Source organism: Macaca mulatta, chromosome 2 (genome assembly GCF_049350105.2).
Source record: "Macaca mulatta isolate MMU2019108-1 chromosome 2, T2T-MMU8v2.0, whole genome shotgun sequence".
NCBI lineage: Eukaryota > Metazoa > Chordata > Mammalia > Primates > Cercopithecidae > Macaca > Macaca mulatta.
Window position 1 is genome coordinate 110,007,648 of NC_133407.1, and position 15,711 is coordinate 110,023,358.

At 45.6% G+C, this 15,711-nt stretch overlaps 1 protein-coding gene and 1 long non-coding RNA gene across 2 annotated transcripts in view; one reads left to right on the top strand and one right to left on the bottom strand.

The window, feature by feature from the left end:
* Positions 1 to 1,559: 1,559 nt before the first annotated feature.
* LOC144339136 (uncharacterized) lies at positions 1,560 to 13,906 on the bottom strand. Its single transcript, XR_013413839.1, has 8 exons — positions 13,874 to 13,906; positions 13,589 to 13,677; positions 11,766 to 11,812; positions 11,225 to 11,357; positions 9,094 to 9,164; positions 6,985 to 7,101; positions 5,759 to 5,880; positions 1,560 to 4,885 (listed from the first exon to the last, which is right to left on the bottom strand). It is a non-coding gene; the product is annotated as an uncharacterized LOC144339136 (long non-coding RNA).
* TMIE (transmembrane inner ear) overlaps positions 6,896 to 15,711 on the top strand; it is a 53,140-nt gene continuing 44,324 nt past the window's right edge. Inside the window, exon 1 of the mRNA XM_077992322.1 lies at positions 6,896 to 6,899. The gene's annotated coding sequence lies outside the window, so the exon portion shown is untranslated. The remainder of the gene's footprint in view (positions 6,900 to 15,711) is intronic.

Consider the following 15,711-nt stretch of genomic DNA (forward strand, 5'->3'; position numbering starts at 1 on the left):
CCAATCTACTTTCTTTCCCTATGGGTTTGCTTGTTCTGAGCATTTTTTTAAATGGAATCTTACAGTATGTGGCCTTTCGTATTTGGCTTCTTTCAAGCCATAATATTTCCAAAGTTTACCCATGTTCTAGCATGAATCAGTACTTATTTTTTAATGATTGAATAATAATTTATTGTATGAATATACCACATTTTGTTTTATCCATTCATCAGCTCACACAACATATGACATTTGTGTTGTTTTCACTTTTTGGCTGTGATGAATATGCTTCTATGAACATTCACGTACAAGTTTAATGACAGACACCAAACCACAGATCCTGGAAGCTCAGAGAACACCAAACAGGATAAATACCCAAAAAACCTATACGTATACATATCATATTCATTTGATATAAATATGATTCATGAAATCAAAGATATAGAAAAAAATAGTGAAAGAGGCCAGAGGGAAAAAATAACTTAACTATAAAGGAACAAAGATAAGAAAGAATTACATCAACTTATCAGAAACTTTGCAAGCAAGAAGAGAGTGGAGTAAAATATTTAAAGTGTTGAGAGAGAGAAAAATCCACTAATCTAAAGTTCTATACCTTGCAAAACTATCATTCAAAAGGCAAGGAGAAATAAAGACTTTCTCAGACAAACAAAAATAGGGGGAATTTGCTGCCAACAGAATTTCTTAACCTTGTAAGAAATATTAAAAGAAGTTATTGCACACCAGAGAAAAATGAATAAAATTTAGAAAAATTAATGTAAAAAATAGAAGTTATTCAGAGGAAAGGAAAATGAGATAGGTCAGAAACTCAGATCTCCATAATGGAAGAGCATTGAGAAAGAAATGAGTGGAGATAAAGTAAATACTTTTATTTTTCTTATTCTTTTTTTTTTTTTTTTTTGAGACAGAGTTTTGATCTTGTTGCCCAGGCTGGAGTGCAATGGCACAATCTCAGCTCACTGCAACCTCTGCCTCCCGGGTTCAAGCAATTCTCCTGCCTCAGTCTCCTGAGTAGCTGGGATTACAGGCATGCACCACCATGCCTGGCTAATTTTGTATTTTCAGTGGAGATGGGGTTTCACCATGTTGGTCAGGCTGGTCTCGAACTCCCAACCTCAGGTGATCCTCCCACCTCGGCCTCCCAAAGTGCTGGGATTACAGGTGTAAGCCACCACACCTAGCTATTTTTCTTATTCTTAATTGATATAATAGGTAACCATTTGTTCAAAATAATAATAGCAATGCTGTGTTTGATTATGTATGTGAAATGAATGACAGCACTGACGCAAGGGATGAGACTGAGGAATTAGGATTATCTTGTTATTATAAGGTACTCACACTACCTTGAAGCAGTATAAAATTATTTCAAAGTGGAATTGGATTAGTTGTAAATGCATACTGCAAACTCCAGGGCAATCTTTTAAAAGTAAAAAAATAAGTATAAATGATATGTTAAAAAAGGAAAGAAACCGGGCTTATATAAAATCCTCAATTAAAACCACAAAAGGCAGAAAAAGAGTGAAAGACAAAATAGAAATAAAAAAATAGAAACCAGTAACAAATATGGTATATATTATTATTAATAATCACATTTTTTTTAAGAGACAAGGTCTTGCTCTGTCACCCAGACTGGAATGTAGCGGCGAGATCACAGCGCACTGTAGTCTCGACCTCCTGGGCTCAATTAGTCATCCCGCCTCAGCTTCCCAAGTAGTTGGGACTATAGTCATGAGTCATAACACCCAGCTAATTATTTTTTAAAATTTATTCTAGAGACAGGGTCTTACTATGTTGTCCGGGCTGGCCTTAAATCCTAGCCACAAATGATCCTTCCACCTTGGCCCCCCAAAGTGCTTGGATTACAAGCCTGAGCCACAGCACCTGGCCATAAATAATCACTTTAAATGTCAACAATCTAAATACACCAATTAAAAGACAGAGATTGTCAGAGTGGATAAAAAAATAATGCCCAACTATACGTTGTCTTTAAGAAATCCACTATAAATACAAAAACTTGTATAGCTTTAAAATAAAAGAATGGAGAAAGATGTTCTATGCATCATCAAGTTCCAAGAGAACTTGAGTAAGTATATTAAGTTCAGACAGAGCAGACTTCAAAGCAAGAAAAATCATCAGAGATAAAGAGGATATGACATACTAACAAAGGGGTCAATTGTCCAAGTAGACATAACCATCCTTAATGTGTACACACCTAACAATAGAGCAGCAAAATACTTGAAGCAAAAACTGACAGAACTGCAAGAGAAATAGATGAATTCCATTAATATAGTTGAACTCAACGCCTCTCTATCAGAAATGGACAGATCCAAATCATGAAGAGATTTATCATTTGTCTGATGTATCTGGGGTGGGGAAAAGAAAGAGAGAAAAAATGGACAAATCCAGCAGGCAGAAAATCTGTAAGGACATAGTTGAATTAAACAGCACCATCAATCAATGGGATATAATTGACATCTATCAACTACTTTATCCAACAACAGTAAATACACAAGATCCATGGCATAGTCACCAAGATAGACCACATTCTAGTCCATAAAAAAAAAAAGTTAGCACATTTAAAATAATAGAAATAGCAATCAGTAACAGAAAGATAGCTGGAAAATACCAAAGCACTTGGAGATTAAACAATACACTTCTAAATAACACATGGGTCAAAGAAGAAATCTCAGGAGAAATTTTAAAATCTTCTGAACTAAATTAAAATGAACATACAACTTACCAAAATGTGCGGGATGCACTGAAAGCTGTGCCTACAGGGAAATTTCTAGTATTCAATCCATATATTAGAAAATAAGAAGGATCTAAAATTATCTAAGCTTTCACCTTAGAAAACTATAAAAAAGAGCAAATTAAATCCAAAACAGAAGAAAATAAATAATATAAATTTTAACAGAAATCAATGAAATTGAAAACAATTCAAATTGAAATAAATGAACTGAAAACAAGGAAATCAAAAGAGAAAATCAACAAAATCAAAAGCTGCTTCTTTGAAAAGATCAATAAAATCAATAGGCATCTGGCCAGCTAACTAAGGAAAAAAGAGAGAAGACACAAATCAGAAATAAAAGAGATGACATCACCACAGATCTTATGGACATTAGAAGAATGAGAAACAAATACTATGCCCACAAATTTGATAACATAGATGACATGGACCAATTTCTTAAAAGACACAACTACTGAAACTCCCATATGTAAAAATAGACAATCAAAATAGGCCTGTAGCTATTAAAGAATTTGAATAAAAAATTGATAACCTTCAAAAACAGAAAGCAGCAGGCCCAAATGGGTTTACTGGTTAACTGTACACCAAACATTGAGGAAAAAATAATACTAATTCTCTACAATCTCTTCCAGAAGATATAAGCAGAGGAAATAGTTTGTAACTCATTCTATGAAGCCAGCATTTATCCTAATACCAAAACTAGACAAATAAATTACAAGAAAAGAAAATTACAGAACAATGTCTTTTGTGACCGACCATAGATGCAAAAATCTTCAACAAAATATCAGCAAATAAAATCCAACAATGTATGAAATGAATCATACACTACCACAAAGTGGGCTTTATCACAGGTATGCAAGACTGGCTCAAAATACAAAAATCAGTTGATGTAATACATCACATCCACAGACTAATGAAGAAAAATCACACGATTATATCCATCGATGCAGGAAAAACACTTTACAAAACCCAACACTCATTCACGATAAAAACTCTCAGCCAACTAGGAATAGAGGAGTGCTTCCTTAACTTGACAGAGAATAAGAATTCAACTTGATAAAGATCTACAAGTAAACCTACAGCTAACATCATACTTAATGGTGAGAAACTAGAAGCTCTCCTGCTAAGATCAGGAACAAGGCAAGGATATCCCTGATATCCCCTTTCACCTCCTTTTCAACATCATACTGGCAGTCCTAGCTAATGCAATAAGACAAGAAAAAGAAATAAAAGCTATATAGATTGGGAAGGAAGAAATAAAACCATCTTTGTTTGCAGAGGGCATGATTGTCTGTCTTTGTAGGAAGTCTGAAAGATTTGACAAGTCTATGGCCTTACCACCCTGAATGCACCCAGTCTTGTCTGAAAGAGTTCACACACACACACACAATCCTCCTGGAACAACTAAGCAATTATAGCAAGGTTGCCAGATATAAGATTAATATACATAAGCCAATCACTTTACTGTATACCAGCAATGAACAGTGGAATTTGAAATTAAAAACACATTACTATCAGCAATCAAAAAAATGAAATACTTAGATCTAACAAAATATGCACAAGATCCAGGAAAACTACAAAAGCCTAATGAAAGAAATCAAAGAAGTAAATAAATGGAGAGATACTTAGTCTATGTTTATGGATAGGTAGACTCAATATTATCAAGATGTCAGTTCATCCCAGTTTGAACTATAGAGTCAGCATAATCCCAATCAAAATCCTAACAAGTTATTTTGTGGATATTGACAAACCAGTTCTAAAGTTTACATATCTAAAGGCACTAGATCCAGAGTGGCCAACATAATATTGAAGGAGAACAAAATCAGAGGATGGATACTACCCAACTTTAAGACTTACTATAGGTCGGCACAGTGGCTTATGCCTGTAATCTCAGCACTTTGGGAAGCCGAGGCTGGTGGATCACCTGAAGTCAGGAGTTCAAGACGAGCCTGGCCAACATAGTGAAACCTCATCTCTGCTAAAAATACATGCCTGGGACTACAGGCGTGGTGGCGTTTGCCTGTAGTCCCAGCTACTTGGGAGGCTGAGGCACAAGAACTGCTTGAATCCAGAAGGAGGAGGTTGCAGTGAGCTGAGATCATGCCACTGCACTCCAGCCTAGGTGACAGAGTGAGACTCCATCTAAAAAAAAAAAAAAAAAAGACATATTATAAAGCTACAGTAATTAAGACAGTGTGGTATTGGTGAGAGGAGAGACAAATAGATATATGAGACAGAATCAAGAGCTTAGAAATAGACCCACATAGATATAGCCAACTGATTTTTTACAGAGGAGCAAAGGCAATACAATAGAAAAAGATAGTCTCTTCAACAAATGGTGCTGAAACACCTGGACATTCACATGCCTAGACACATTCCACAAAAAATAACACAAAATGGATCATAGACCTAAATGTAAAACTATGAAACTCCTAGAAGGCAACATAAGAGAAAATCTAGATGACCTTGGGTATGGCAATGACTTTTTAGATACAATCCATGAAATAAATAATTGATAAACTGGACTTCATTAAAATTAAAAACTTCAGCCTGGTGCAGTGGCTCATGCTTAAAATCCCAACACCTTGGGAGACTGAGGTGGGAGAATCGCTTGAGCCCAGGAGTCTGAGGGCAGCCTGGGCAACATGGCAAAACCCTGTCTCTACAAAAAATACAAAAATTAGCTGGGTGTGGTGGTGTGCGCCTGTAGTCCCAGCTACTCTGGAGGCTGAGGTGGGAGGATCACCTGAAGTTGTGGCTGCAGTGAGCTGTGATTGTGCCATTGCACTCCAGGCTGGATGAAACCCTGCATCAAAAAATAAATAAATAAATAAACAATAAAAAGATTTAAAAACTTCTAGCCGGACGCAGTGGCTCACGCCTGTAATCCCAGAACTTTGGGAGGCCGAGGTGGGCAGATCACGAGGTCAGGAGACTGAGACCATCTTGGTTAACACGGTGAGACCCCATCTCTACTAAAAATAAAAAAAATTAGCCGGGCGTGGTGGTGGGCACCTGTAGTCCCAGCTACTTGGGAGGCTGAGGCAGGAGAATGGCGTGAACCTGGGAGGCAGAACTTGCAGTGAGCCGAGATCGTGCCACTGCACTCCAGCCTGGGCAACAGAGTAAGACTCCATCTAAAAAAAAAAAAAAGGACAGTTCTCAAAAGAAGATATACAGTCAACAAACGTGAAAAAATGCTCAACATCACTAATCATCAGGGAAGTGCAAATTAAAACTACAATAAGATACCACCTTACTCCTGCAAGAATGGTCATAATTAAAAAGTCACAAAACAGTAGATATTGGTGGTGTGGAAGCAGTGAAAAGAGAATACTTTTACATTGCTGGTGGGGATGTAAATTAGTACAACCATACTGTATAAAACAGTGTGGAGATTCCTTAAAGAACTAAAAGTAGATCTACCATTCAATCCAGCAATCCCACTACTGGGTATCTACCCAAAGGAAAAGAAGTCGTTATATGAAAAAGACACTTGCACACTCATGTTTATAGCAGCACAATTCACAATTGCAAAGACATGGAAACAATCTATGTGCCCATTGACCAACAAGTGGATCAAGAAAATATGGTATATATACATCACGGAATATCACTCAGCCATAAAAAGGAACAAAATAATGTCTTTTGCAGCAACTCGGATGGAACTGGAGGCACTGTTCTAAGTGAAGTAACTTAGGAATGGAAAACCAAATACCGTATGTTCTCACTCATAAGCGGAAGCTAAATTATGAGGACGCAAAGGCATAAGAACGGTATAATGGACTTTGGAAACTTGGGAGGGAGACGGTTGGGAGCAGAGTGAGGGACAAAAGACTGTATGCTGGGTACGGTATACACTGCTTGATGGATGCACTAAATCTCAGAAATCACCACTAAAGAACTTATCCATGTAATCAAAGCCCACCTGTACCCCAAAAACTATTGAAATAAATATAAAAATGAATCCATTGAAGAGGCAAGCTGGATAGCTCCCATTTACCCTTTTAGATCTGCTCTATACCCTTTTACATCTCTCTCTGTAACCAGATTCTGGGGGCCTCTGGCTCCCAGTTGGGTGCAGCATATGGAGTGGTTGTTTTATTCTGGGCCGCCCAGTGCCAACACCAACGCAAACAGCAGCCTCTGCAGGGGGCCGTCTTTCAACCCTTCTCTCATCTGTTTCTCATTAAAATCCTTCTCTGTTGCCCCATCAGGGCTAGTAATACTAAGTGTCTCACCATTATTGCTAGCCGCAGGGTGATTCCTCTCCTTGTTACTCTAAACACAGCCCACACTTTTGGAAAGAGGCCCAATGGTTCCAACTGTCAAGAGGACCATCTGTCTCCTGCTGCAAACTTGACCAATGCAGAACAACATTAAAATCAGAAGAACAATATTAAAATCAGTTGGCATAGGTGAAAGCATTGAGGAGTGAATGGGCATGGAGAATTAGGGTAAATTCTGGAACAGGGGTCCCCAACCCCCTTAACGGTAGCAGTCCATGTTCATAGTACTGGTCCACGGCCTGTTAGGAGCCGGGCCACAGAGCAGGAGGTGAGTGGTGGGCGAGTAAGCAAAGCTTCACCTGTGTTTACAGCCACTCCCCATCACCAGCATTACCACCTGAGCACCTCCTCCTGTCTGATCAGCAGCATTCGATTCTCACAGGAGTGCAAACCCCATTGTGAAATGCGCATGCAAGGGATCTAGGTTGCAGGTTCCTTACGAGAACTTAATGCTTGATGATCTGTCACTGTCTCCCATCATCCCTGGATAGGACCATCTCTAGTTGGAGGAAAACAAGCTCAGGGCTCCCACTGACTCTACATTCTGGTGAGTTGTATAGTCATTTCTTTACATATTACAATGTAATAGTAATAGAAATAAAGTGCACAATAAATGTAATGCACTTGAATCATCCCGAAACCACCACCCCCCACCCCACCCCACCCTTAGTCTGTGGAAAAATTGTCTTCCACAAAACTGGTCTCTGGTGCCAAAAAGGTTGCGGGCCACTGTCTTAGAAGATTCATATGGCAGAATGATAGATTACAAGATTTGATAAATGCCAGGATTGTGACTGGAAAGGAGGGTAGAAGTCAGTTCCAGAAGGTGCATTTCCTGTTGTGCAGTGGACTCAGAACTGGGATGCTAGAAAGTTGCTCTGTGATTCATGGAGGGAATCCACACTAACCACAGGAAATCACCCATGACATCATTTGTAAGACAGAAGGAAGGAGAAACTGAACTAAGGGATGGTAGCAGAACTGGACAGGAGGTAGCACAGAGAAGAATTATTTGCATGGTTGAACCAATGGAGTTAAGAGCTAAGTGTTGGACTTCCTTTTTTTTTTTTTTTTTTTTTTGGTGGAGACAGGGCTCACTATGTTGCCCCAGCTGGAGTGCAGTAATGCAAACAAGGCTCACTGCAGCCTCAACCTCTTGGGCTCCAGTAATCCTCCCACCTCAGCCTCCTGAGTAGCTGGGACTACAGGCACATGCCACCATGTCCAGCTGATTTTTAAAATGTTTATACAGATGAGGTCTCACTATGTTGCCGAGGCTCACAGAGCTCAAACTCCTGAGCTCAAGTGATCCTCCCTCCTTGGCCTCCCTAACTGTTGGGAGCCACTGCACCTGGCCTACTGGGCATTTTTTAATGCCCAGCCTTAGCAAGGCATCTGCCTCACAGCAGACACTCAATGACTAGCACCTGGTGAATTTAGTCCAGTCTCGCCTTGATCTCTGCCCAGCAGGTTATCAGTATTTGACTATACTAAGCATTTCATTTAAAGAATGCTTTGAGCCTGAGCATGGTGACTCACGCCTGTAACCCCAGAACTTTGGGAGGCCGAGGTGGGCGGATCACCTGAGGTCAGGGTTTCGAGACCAGGTTGGCCAACATGGTGAAATCCTGTCTTTACTAAAAATACAAAAATTAGCTGGACGTAATGGTGCATGCCTGTAATCCCCGCTACGCGGGAGTCTGAGGCAGGAGAATCACTTGAACCTGGGAGGCAGAGATTGCAATAAGCTGAGATTGCGCCACTGCACTCCAGCCTGGGTGACCGAGTGAGACTCTATCTCAAAAGAAAAAGGAAAAAAAATGCTCTGCATGCCCGCCTGTAGCCAAAAATAAATACTCATTGCTGAGTTACTTTTATTGTGGAAAAGCTACGCATCTGCTTGACATTGCTCTTTCACCAAGGGGCATTCTGTTGTTTCAGCTCTGCAATTTAAAATTTCTAGTGAAATTAAATTCTGTCACTTGTTGTGGCTATGTACCATCTTAAACTATCATTAATCACAAAGACAGATAATACCAAGGAATGATTTCAATGCCGCACCTGCAAGTAACGGAGAACTGCAAGCTGGAATCAGCCTCTGCCGAGGTGCAGACTCCAAGAGACAGCAGGACCTGTGTAGAAACCAAACACATGCCTTTGTTTCCTCTGTGTTTATAGAATTGTCTTCCGTTTATGGTCATTGATGCTGGATTTCCACGTACACGGGTATATGAAGTTTCCCATTTTAATAAATTCCCATTTTTAAGTAGAAGTATAGAAAAACTCTAAAAGTTAAAAGATGAATACTAGGTTTGGCAAGGACTGTTCTGTTTACCTAGTACTGCATTAAAAAGCCATCCCAAAACAATGGCTTGAAACAATAGCCGGGGTTTATTTTGCTCAGGAATCTGGGGCTGACTGGGCTGCTAGGCAGCTGTTGCCTGAGGGCATCTCTAAGGTTCCAGTCCAGGGAGGCTGCAGTCACACACAAGCGTCCTCACTCATGCACCCAGTGTCTGGGCTGGTAAGACTCTAGGCACTGGATGCTGGATAGGCTGGGTCTACTGGGTCTCTGTCTCTGAGGTGTCCCCACATGGCAGCTCAGGGCTGCCAGACTCCTAGCACGATGGTTAAAGGATCCCAGAACAAGCATCCCAGGAGAACTGGCAGGACCTGTGTGGCTTTCTATAAGCAGCCTCAGAAGGTGCTCGGCTCCCTCTTGCTGCAATTATTAAGGGCCATGGTTTAAGGTGAAGTTTGTGGCCTTTACATGTTGTTGGGGAGAGTGTGGAAGAATTGGTGGATATGTTTGAAAGCCACCACCAGAGCAGAAAAAAAAAAACTACTGAGAGGCTGAACGTTATGGGATACAGGGAAATGCCCCTGCAGGTTTTGAAAGTCTTTCTCACTTGGGGTTTGCCTGAACTCCCCGCAACTCATCTCCCAGCTCTCTGCATTCTGGAAAGCCAGGCCCTTCTACTTCTGGACCTTTATCTCTGCCTTCCCCTCTGCCAGGCAAGCCATTCCTCCCTCTTGCAAATCCATTCTTCAAGATCCAGTTTCATGGTGCTGTCTGCCAAGACAGAGCCCCCACCTCTGTCCTTTCCTCCTGTGACCACATAGAGTAGGCATGTTTTCCAGGCTCTTTCTCCAGCAGGACCAGGCACACAGGAAACCAGTGACCACTTACTTCACCAAGGTCACCTTTCCTCGGAGGCACTGGCAAGACTCACTGTGTAAGCACAGGTTGATTTCAGCTCACCTGCTGTCATCCATGCTTGTCCCTGGGGATGCCTTGGCCAAACCTGGACGAAATGCAGGAACTAGTGATGAATAGTCCTGTGCTAGTGCCTGAGACAGGCCGGGGGCCTCTGCAGCCACTTGTCCACACTGCTCAGAGGATGTACAGATGTGTGGATGCACCTGCTTGCTCGTATGTCCGCTTTGTTTCTCATAGTGAGCCTGGTTTGGCTGCATGACAGCAGGGCATAAAAGATCCCTTCTGGTTTGAAACGGTGGTTCCCTGAGGTTAAAGTATCTCCCATGTGCCTGCTGGCCCCTTTCTCTCTCCTCCAGTGCTCTCTGCCGCCCCTTAGAAGGGTCCACCACATTTCCCACGAGGATCACAGCAATCGTGTGGGAGAGAAGAGCTTGCCTCTGAAAATAGGCCTTGGAGATGGCCCCTTTTTGATGGTCCTCACCCGTTCCTCATGGTCCTGTGCTAACGAAGCCACACAGACCCAGAGCCCTCACTGCACCAGGCACCGCTGTCCTAGCTCCAGGTTGCCACCCTCTGGGCTCCAGCAGCTGGGGTGCAGAGAGCACCTGGCTCCTCAGGACACAGAGGAAGCACCTCAATGCTCCCCTGGGCAGCTCGGCCATGCAGGTCCTTTCAAGCCATCAGAGCAGGGAAAGATGTCACTTTCCCCAGAGGAGACAGTGGGCAGGACTCATCTGTCCCAGCCGCCAGCAACCTCCACCCAAAGGCACCCCAGGGCACTCCGGTTAGCTCTGTCTTCACAGTCCCTGGCATGGGCTGCAGCACTGCTCTGAGCCCTAGGAGCTGAGGAAGACAGCCACATCCCATGGGGCACAGGGTCACGCGGCCCTGCAGCTCGGTCCCCCGTTGCCCAAGCTGTGACTTCCCACTCCTGTTCCCTGCCTTCCAGGAAAAGCCACATGTTCTACTCACCCTCACCTGCACCTCCCTTCACCCCTGGGTCTTGGAATTGCTGGCGGGTCAGGGCTGAGGGGTTTCCCACTGAGCAGACCTCGGGTGTGGACTTGATGCTTCAAATCCTCCTTGCTCACTTCTCGGCTTGGTGCTGGGGCAAACAACCCGAAAACCGATCTGAGTCTCCAGGAGTGCTGCCCTCCCCGACTCCACCCCCAGCACCAAGAGGTCCAGCGGGTCTCATTTCCACTGGAAATTTCACTCCAGGTGGTTTAGAGTCTTTGTCATTCTCTTCCCTGTCCTAGCTCATGGATGCGTGTTACTGTTTCCATTTGGAGCAGGGTTCTTAAGGGGGCAGGGTCATGGCTCCCCAGCCTCAGGGGTGTCATCAATAATGATCTGGGCCAGGTGTGGTAGCTCACGCCTGTAATCCCAGCACTTTGGGAGGCTGAGGTGGGTGGATCACTTGAGGTCAGGAGTTCAAGACCAGCCTGGCCAACATGATGAAACACTGTCTTTACTGAAAATACAAAAATTAGCCAGGTGTGGTGGTGCATACCTGTAATCCCAGCTACTCGGGAGGCTGAGACAGGAGAATCGCTCGAACTTGGAAGGCAGAGGTTGCAGTGAGTGGAGATCACGCCATTACACTTTAGCCTGGGTGACAGAGTGAGACTCCGTGGCAAAAGAAAAAAATAGTGTTCTGAATTATTCACACCCTGTCCTGGAGTTGAACTGAACCCTTCCCTCTAGCTCCCCAACTAGCGCCACACTGAGGAGCATCAGCTGCCTTGAATTCCCGGCTGTGCCATTCACTAAACTAGATTAGATGGGGAAGGGGAGGGCATAGAAGGTGCTGCGGAGCTGCAGCCTCATTGTTGTCATTCACTCATTTAATGGACCTTGTGCAGAGCACAGTTCAAGGTCCTGGGGATGAAGTAGTGACCAAAATAGAGGAGGCCTCTCCCTGCCCTCCCCAGGCACCCAGTCCGGCAAGGAGCGGGGAATTTAGCCAGGAGAGGGTGTCAGTGAGGACAAAACATGCACAATGACAGGATGCAGGGAGAGGGCAGAGGTGGCAAACCACGGGTCAGGGAAGCCTCTTGTGGGAAGCACTGTTTAGCCTGGAACCTGAAGGACAAGAATGAGCCTGCTTCGGGGAGAGTGAGGGACAGGCAGGGGACACCAGTGCAGGGCCATGAGGAGGGAGAGGCTCAGGGGTCTCCGGGAACATCAAGACAGATGACAAGAGTGACGAGAGCACAGAGAGGAAAGGGGGTAGGAGTCACGAAGGGCTGGCAGAGGGATTCCAGAGTGACCCCAGGGACTGGGCCTGTGAGTCAAGAGAAAGAGGCTGGATTGATTCTAGGCACTGGGAAGCCACGGAGGGGTGTGAGCAGGGCTGATTTCATGAGGCTGCCTCTGGCTGCTGGCACCTGGCTGGGATGGGGGCGGGAGAGGCAGCAGGAAGACTGGAGAGGAGGCTCAGGCAGGAGGTGTCCAGCTGGGAGGGGACCAGAGCCTGGAGAAGGGCGTGCATGGGCACAGAGAGAAGCAGATGTGCCCAAGACCCATGTTGCCTTCGGGCTAACAGAGGTGCTGATGGAACAGAGGTGGGGACGAGGAGGGAGGAATCCCACATGAGAGTGCTCAGCACTAAGGGGTGCACTCTCGATCAGGGCCTGACCAGGGATGAAGGGAAGCTGTGAAGGTGGGTGAGGGAGGGGTGTCAGATCTCCGTTAGGAAACGGAGTGGAGAATGGGCTGTGACTCCGCACAGCTCCCTGGAAATCTTGCACGTATCCATGCAGGCCACATAAGCAAGGCTCAACTGCAGTCCAACCTGTGTCTCGGCTGAATGCCCTACAATTCCTCCTGGAGCCAGGGAAGCTAAGACTTGGGAGAAGCCTCTGAGAGGTCTTTCTCAGCTGCAGGCTACAATATTGCTTGGCGGTAATATGGAGGCAGCTCCTAAACGGCTGAGTGACCCTCTGCTCACACTGTCATCCGACCCCTCCAGGTCAGAGTCAGGCTGTGGGATGAGGGACAAGGGAGCTGACCTCTTGCCCATCTTGCTTCTGCTGTTCTTGTAAACAATAAACCGTCTAAATCCACGTGGGCTCATTGTCTTGTCCCTGGCTGGATGCATGGAAGTGCACCAAGTCCACCAGCAGCTGCAGTCACATAACCACCCATGCTGTCGATGGAAATTGCTTCACAGTTTGATAAATTGGTCCCAAACCTGGGGCCTTTCTGGAGAGAAGACAGAAAAGGCCCACATGGCTGACCAAATGAAGAGATGTGGAAGACCCCAGGATCGCCCAGGCATGCTGTCGCCCAGGGAGGGTGAGAGGAAGGGAACAGGGTGCCCCTCTGTCTTACCTGCTGAGGAATGTTTGCAGGCTGAGTAGCAAGAGGCAGGATTGAAACCAGCCACCCAAATGCTGCCCCTCCTGATGTCCAGCGAGTTCCTGGGCTCAGGGAGTTTTAAAAACAAAAACAAAAACAAAACCAGACAGAATGAAATAAGGAGGAGGCTGGGTCAGGGGGGCTGGAAGGAGAGAGCAGCTCTGCACATCAGCCGATGCTGTGACTCCTGACTGCAAGGTCTGCTCCCAGCGGGGAAGAGCCACAGTTAGGACAGTGGCCGGTGGGACAAGCACACACCTGGGAGCCCACCAGGCTTCGCCTGCCCAGCCACTTGATGGCGGCAAAGCAGCATAGAACAGAAGAGGGCAGAGGCCACAGCACTAAAGAGCTAGAGAGGAAGAGGTGCGTAAGGAAAGCATGCAGCAGCTGTGCGGACTGCCCTCCCCAGCCAGTTAGTCCTGAAGAGCCTTGAAAATTACGAGTGTGCGTGGCGGACAATTACTCAGCCTGGAGCCAGTTGCAGCAGGATGCTGGTAGTCAGCAAAGGTGACCCCTGGTGTTCTGAGTACAGCAGTCACTTGACGGCCCAGCACACTCCCTTGAGCGGCAATTACTGGCTTGCAGCTGGGTGTAGGTAGACACTGAGGGTAGAGCTCCCCACGCATGGTTCCTCCCAGGCAGCCCCTTACACCGTGGGTCTGGAGGAAAGACACCAACACAGTGGACACTGCCCAGCAAACATCTGTCATCCAATGACAGGGGGACAGCCACGAAAGGCGGAAGCCAGGTGTCAATGGAATCTCCCACCTGCCTGAAAAAGTGGCCAGTCACCCGCCAGGCGCAGCTACCCCAGGCCTGGGGTCTGCACCAGCACCTCAGGCTCCTTGAGGACTTCACCATAGCGCAGTCCCTGAGGAGGGCTGAGCCTGATTCGCAGACTGATCAGCCAAGCTACAGGACCCACAGAAAAACTGAGAAAAGCTGCATATGAAGAGAGAAGTCTGCCAGGGGCACTGGTGCAGGCTGTGGTGCCCTGGAAACTGCCCCCTCCAAAGTTCACAGCCAGTGGGCTGACTATGTGGTCTGACACTTGACAATGGAACAAGTGGATGTCAAGTCCCAACCCTAGTTGGGACAAACATTAGGCTACAGATTGCACAGGGCCTAGGGCCTCTGAAAACCCGTGGAAAAGGATCCTTTGGCAGTGAACGTCAGTGAAACCAACAAGCTGACCGATTCTGCATAGCCCAGATAAGGATCAGAGCCACCTGGATACACCATCACACGAGGCCTGGCCATCTGTCTATGGCTCAGGACTGGGGCCCACGTCAAAGCCTAGTGAGGCCAGCACACGAGGCTAAGCAAGCCTGCAAGTGTACCAGCTCCACAGTCAAGGTGACTGCCACAGTGAACTGTGCACTCCAGTACACTGACCTGGCCAGTTCTGGAAAACAGACTCCACGGACCCCCTCCCCTCCTGCCAGCAGTACCCACTGGGTGCTGATGACAGTAGATGCCTTTCTTGGGTATGACACAGCAATTCCCATTTGCATGGAATGTGGGCCGTGCTGCTTGACAACTCCTAAACATACTGCTGCATATCTGAACTCCTGGAGCACATCCAGTTGGACAATGGTACCGCCCTCATAGCCAAGAGAACCAGCCATAGGCAGCTATCTGGGGGCTGCTGTGTGGAACGTTTCATGTCCTCTACCACCCACAGACAGCAGGTGCCTTAAAAGATGAACTAAAAATAAAAAAAAAAAAAAAAAAAAAAAAAAACCTGAACGGATAAGTGGAGTCTAATTGTGGCAATTCTCCGGGAAGGTACCACTCATTTAAATAAAATATTTAGTTATGAGGCAGGGAGGGGGAATGAGAAAAGACCCACACTAGCTGTGAGAGACCCTGCCGTGTAATTCACCCTCCTCACTCTTCTCTGCCCACCTCCATCCCTGCATGGAGGAACCCGGGCTACTGACCAAGGCGGGGGTTGGTGTGGGAGATGCCAATCCGGTCACTCTTAGCTCCTGGCTCTGTGTGCGAGCACTGGGCAGTTGTGGATATTGATGATAATGATCATGATCATTATCTCAGGAGGGATCACTCCTAAGATGGTGCTGCTGGCGCAGTCC